At 48.4% G+C, this 6,000-nt stretch overlaps 1 protein-coding gene across 1 annotated transcript in view; it reads left to right on the top strand.

Annotated features, from left to right (window-relative positions):
• Positions 1–2,190: 2,190 nt before the first annotated feature.
• The window catches only part of MISP3 (MISP family member 3), a 29,373-nt gene continuing 25,563 nt past the window's right edge, over positions 2,191–6,000 (top strand). Inside the window, exons 1-2 of the mRNA XM_066593722.1 lie at positions 2,191–2,311; positions 5,660–5,700. The gene's annotated coding sequence lies outside the window, so the exon portion shown is untranslated. The remainder of the gene's footprint in view (positions 2,312–5,659; positions 5,701–6,000) is intronic.

Raw genomic sequence — 6,000 nt, 5'->3', positions numbered from 1 at the left:
ATAATCCAGATCACCGCAATGTGAACGGGTACCTGGTTCAGTAGCAATTTGGATTTGGTGTGCTCGCTCTCTCTCATTCCTCTACATCCACACTCCATGCGCTACGGGATGTCGTTCGTCTTCCTCCATCTTCGCCAACATGGAAGCTGATGGTGCTTCCATGTGGCTCTGTGTTAGCTCCGAGCAGCACGTAAGATGAAACCCTGCTCCAACACACAAAGAAGAAGACCCTTTCCCGCTCTCAGACACTCACTTTTATAACCTCACTTCTACGACATGACACTATAAGATAGATACATTCAGCATGCAGCAGAGCTGACAGGCAATGATTTTAAGGGAGTTAACCCTTCAGACGCTGCAGCTGTGCAACACACATACAGAAAATAGACATGACAGATTTGCACAGTGCATCCACATAAGATAGACATGTATGACAATTATGGAGGGGTCTAGGATGTTGTTCTGGGACACTACACTAGATCTGCACTGATCTTCTAAATGCCAGACCATTACTTCTCCAATTCTTCTATATACTAGATTGCCCCTTCTCTAGTTCTACTATATGCCAGACCATTACTTCTCCAATTCTTCTATATGCCAGACCATTACTTCTCCAGTTCTCCAATGTTTCAGGCCACTCCTTCTCTAGTTTTTTCTTGATCCAGACTACTCTTTCTTCAGTTCTCCCCTGTGCCAGACACCTCCCTCCCAGATGACCTATGTGCTTGACCAGTCCCTCTAAAGCACCCCCTTTTTCCCAGACTACTCTCTCATCGGCATTAAGCTGCTTTCACACGAGCAACAAAATTTCCTTGCGATGCGACAGTGCTACAAATTGCATGTATGTAAAGTCCATGCTTTCCAATGGGTTCCTTCACATTAGCGATGTTTTGTAAGCTGCTACATTGTGAAAAAAAAGTGTGGCATGCTCTACGCAGCCGCGACTTGCAATGTTTGGTAGCCCATGTTTCCTTTTGGAGCCATCCTTTGTGTTGCATGGCATCACACGAAAACGCTGTTTTCATGCAGTGCGATGCCACGTTTACAGTAGGTAGTCCTCCTGTTTGTCCCTAAAATAAGCCCTAGTTACATTAAAAAAAAAAAAAAAAAAGCAATACATTACCTAAAAGGCGCTGTCCGCTCCGCTGCACTTCTTCTCTGGCAGTTTAGCAACACTTGTTTGTAGCCTTCAGCCAACGCTTCATAGTCGCATTGAATGGCTGTGATTGGTTTATTGAGCGCTGCAGTGATTGGTTCTCGAGCGCCAAAGCTCAGCCAATCAGAGCCTGCCCTTCCTGGGGGCGGGGTTTATGAAACACCCGATCAGGAAGCGCTGGCTGGAGACTACAAACAAGTCCTGGAGTTGTGGAGTAGAAGTGTGACGGAGCGGACAGTGCCTGTTAGGTAATGTATTGTTTTTTGTTTACAAAGATAGGGCTTATTTTCGAGGTAGGGCATATATTTCAAGCCCCACCAAAAATCCTCGCAAAAGAGCACTACAAAGTCGTGCGACTGCCAATATGAAGACTGACGGTCCTGAGCCCGCTCTCTCTTATCCATTCTCTTAATTACTCAAATCAGTTCTTTGCAGTAGACAGAATCATCCTGGCATAATTACAAAAACACAATAATAATTAGACCCCGATGCCTGGTACCAAGAGGGCACGTTCAAGGTGGTCTACCCGGGTGAGGGAGATTCCAGCTTTACTAGTGGTAGAAAGGGATCACTCTCTACAATAAAAAAACACTGCAATTTGCAATGTGTGTTTGTGAAAAAACGTATGACTTTAGAATGAGGTAAATGGGGGGTCCTGTAGCTGGGACCACTAATGATCCTGGAGACAACTCTCATTGGATCTTCTCCATTACCATTAGTTACAGAACAGGGTCCATTAATCTTATCAGCAGATCCAACCACAAATGGTAGCACAAAACTACAATCTAACATCTATGATGCCGTTTACTGTTCCCCTCCCCACCGCAGTAATGGTAAGTGTTAGCACAGGTTTGTACCCTGCAGGTAAGTGTCAGTATGTGCTTGCAGACCAATACATAAAGGGTATCATCGGTATATCTACATTACCGTGATATACTGATGAATTTTGTAGACAGGTGACGTCCAGGTATGTGCAGTACAGGAAAGTGATTTGGGAGAGCTCTTACCTCATATGTGTCCTTCTGTGTCCTCAGTGCCAGGCAGTCACAACCAGTCACCAAATGACACAATCAGCTCATTGTGCCACTGAGTAACACAGGACACACTCAAGGTGAAAGACGGAGAGAGACAGGTACTGCAGAGAGAGACGGCCAGGTGAGCGCTCACAAACATTTCCACAATCATAGGGGCTTCGCTGTGGGGGGTGAACTAATAAGGTGCTGGGAGTGTGAGGGCAGAAGTGTAGAGTGCGATTGTTGAAAGCAGTAACAGGGTGCTGGGTGTACGAGGGGTGCAGGAACAGGGTGCTGGGTGTGCGAAGGGTATAATGACTGGGTGCTGGGTGTGTAAGAAGTGCAGTAACAGGGTGCTGGGTGTTCAAGGGGTATAATGACTGGGTGCAGGGTGTGTAAGGGGTGCAGTAACAGGGTGCTGGGTGTGCGAGGGGTATAATGACTGGGTGCTGGGTGTGTGAGGGGTGCAGTAACAGGGTGCTGGGTGTGCGAGGGGTATAATGACTGGGTGCTGGGTGTGTAAGAGGTGCAGTAACAGGGTGCTGGGTGTATGAAGAGTATAATGACTGGGTGCTGGGTGTGTGAGGGGTGCAGTAACAGGGTGCTGGGTGTGCGAAGGGTATAATGAGTGGAGGCTGTGTGTGTGAGGGGTGCAGTAACAGGGTGCTGGGTGTGCAAGAGGCATAATGACTGGGTGCTGGGTGTGAGGAGTGTAGTAACAGGGTGCTGGGTGTGCGAGGGGTATAATGACTGGGTGCTGGGTGTATGAGGGGTGCAGTAACATGCTGGGTGTATGAGGGGTATTATGACTGGGTACTGGGTGTGTGAGGGGTATTATGACTGGGTGCTGGGTGTATGAGGGGTGCAGTAATGTGGTGCTGGGTGTATGAGGGGTATTATGACTGAGACTGGGTGTGTGGAGTGCAGAAACATGGTTCTTGGTGTGCGAGGGGTATAATGACTGGGTACTGGTTGTGTGAGAGGTACAGTAACAGGGTGCTGGGTGTGCGAAGAGTATAATGACTGGGTGCTGGGTGTGTGAGAGGTGCAGTAACAGGCTGCTGGGTGTGTGGAGTGAACTTATAAGGAGTTTGAAGGAGCTGAGACAGGGTTCTAGGAGTATCAGGGGAGAAAAACAGGATGTTGGATATGTAGAGTGCAGTAACAACGTGTGGGTGCAGTAACAGGGCGCTGGCTGCACAGGGTGTAGTAACAGGGCGCTGGCTGCACAGGGTGTAGTAACAGGGCGCTGGCTGCACAGGGTGTAGTAACAGGGTGATGGCTGTATTGGGTGTAGTAACAGGGTGATGGCTGCACAGGGTGTAGTAACAGGGCGCTGGCTGCACAGGGTGTAGTAACAGGGTGCTGGCTGCACAAGGTGTAGTAACAGGGTGATGGCTGCACAGGGTGTAGTAACAGGGTGATGGCTGTATTGGGTGTAGTAACAGGGTGATGGCTGCACAGGGTGTAGTAACAGGGTGCTGGCTGCACAAGGTGTAGTAACAGGGTGATGGCTGCACAGGGTGTAGTAACAGGGTGCTGGCTGCACAAGGTGTAGTAACAGAGTGATGGCTGCACAGGGTGTAGTAACAGGGTGATGGCTGTATTGGGTGTAGTAACAGGGTGCTGGCTGCACAAGGTGTAGTAACAGGGTGATGGCTGCACAGGGTGTAGTAACAGGGTGCTCGCTGCATAGGGTGTAGTAACAGTATGCCGGATGCACAGGGTGTAGTAACAGGTTCTGGCTGCACAGGGTGTAGTAACAGGGTCTTGGCTGCACAGGATGTAGTAACAGGGTGCTGGCTGCACAAGGTGTAGTAACCCATGATTATATAGGGCTGGGGTGCTGGGTGTGTTGGGTATAGTGATGGGGTGCTGTATGTGTGGGGTGTAGTGACAGAGTGCTGGGTGTGTGGGGTATAGTGATGGACTTGCTGGGTATGTGGGGTATAATGATGGGGTGCTGGGTGTTTGGGGTATAGTGATGGGGTGTTGTATGTGTGGGGTGTAGTGACGGGATGCTGGGTGTTTTGGGTGTAGTGACAGGGTGATGGGTGTGTGGGGTAAAATGATGGGGTGCTGCGTCTATGGGGTGTAGGGCTGGGGTGCTGGGTGTGTGAGACATAAAGACAGAGTGCTGGATGAGTATAAAGGGCATCAGATGACAACCATGGCACTATGTACGGGCAGTACCACTTGGGTCAGACAGAAACCCAGACTGTGTATAATGCTGCCACCCACACATCGTGACTAGGAGAGCGCAGTGTTGTAAGGCCAATCCATGTATATGAAAAAGGCCAGGAAATGACAGAGCTCTGCAGGGCGGGGAGGGCAGAGCGTGCCGCGTATTTTGCGTAAACATGTTGTGTTTGTGGTTGTCATAATTATAGTGTGTGATAATTAGCGTGTCGTGGCCCGTGCAGCACATGACCCCCAATACCCGTCCTGCTAGTTTATATAAGCCTCACTGCCCCTGAGGTTACGGGATTTCCTTCAGCCTGAGCTGTCACCTCAGATGGCACCCGGGTCTGCAACCCTCATTATCTCCTACAAGGGATGCCTCCATTGTGCCAGCAGGCTCTAATGACCAGGAGCCCCTGAATACACTGGGGCACCAATGACACCCAACTTTTCAGATGGCCGCAGTCTTTTAGAAGGAGATTTATTAAGTGATTTGGACATTTTCTTTGACAGAAAAAAAATGTGCAAATCTTGTCAGACACCCGTTTTATGCAAAAATGTGTGATTTCTTTTCTTTTACACCATCTTCAAAAATGTGGGCAGACGGGGGAGGGCCACAGCTGGCAGATTTACTATAACTTATGCCGGGGGGCAAAGATGGCAGATGGGATTGTATGAAAAGTAAGGCCTATCCCCATAAAAGAGGCAGACGTGAGGAGCCGGCTCAGAGGTCCGCTGCCCTTGGCTGGGATTTGTAGTTCCATAACCAATGTGGTAGTGTGGCGCTGGGGCAGGCTCGCAGCGCTCTACTTGTGAATGTAGTTAAGGCTACATTCAAACTTCGGGCCAATATCACTCATGTGAATGTGCAATGTTCGTCACGCGGCGATGCATTCTTACTTAAAATTCAGATTGCTGCGCCTGAAAAGATGGCGACCGTTTCTCATTGTCTTCAATAGGAAAAATCGCATTGCACTTGCATGCACATCGCGCGGCATGTGAGCGCTAATGTCTTTGAAGGTGACATTGAAAACAATGGGTGATACATTCCGAGAGAACGTCCAAAGAAAGAACGCGCTGCGAGGAGAAAGAAACGCTTGTGTGAAAAAATCCATTCAAAATAATGGATTTCATATTCATGCGTGATTTATGCGCATCACATCGGACAAAGCTCGCCAGATAATCTCGTTCGTGTGAATAAGCCCTTATACGCACTCTCTCTCGCTCAGTGACTGTCTCTTACCAGCAGTGTGTGTCTCGTATCTCTCATTATGCTTTAAGTAAGTAACTTCGTCATCTTGTTTCACAGGAACCAGTGAATTCCCGCAGATCCAGGCTCTCTGATAAGAGGTGAGCGCCATCATCACCCCCAGTAGAACCACAGACAGTATCACACTGATAGGCTTAGATACACCGGCTCAGCAGACAGTAAAATAGGCTTAGATACAGAACAACAACTCAGCAGACAATATGACATGATGAATGTATGCATGTAAGAGAATAGAACCCATTTATTTCAATAGGTTTGTTTACATGATCGTATTTTCTTGCGCATTTTGGTCACGCCAAAAACAAAAATACAGCATGTTGTACTTTCCTGCACATTTGCGCACCAATGATCTCCAGAGAAGTCAATGCGGTTTGCGCAAA

Source organism: Eleutherodactylus coqui, chromosome 2 (genome assembly GCF_035609145.1).
Source record: "Eleutherodactylus coqui strain aEleCoq1 chromosome 2, aEleCoq1.hap1, whole genome shotgun sequence".
In the NCBI taxonomy this organism is placed as follows: domain Eukaryota; kingdom Metazoa; phylum Chordata; class Amphibia; order Anura; family Eleutherodactylidae; genus Eleutherodactylus; species Eleutherodactylus coqui.
The sequence above is the reverse complement of the archived record's forward strand: the minus strand, read 5'-3'. Positions and strand labels throughout refer to the sequence as shown.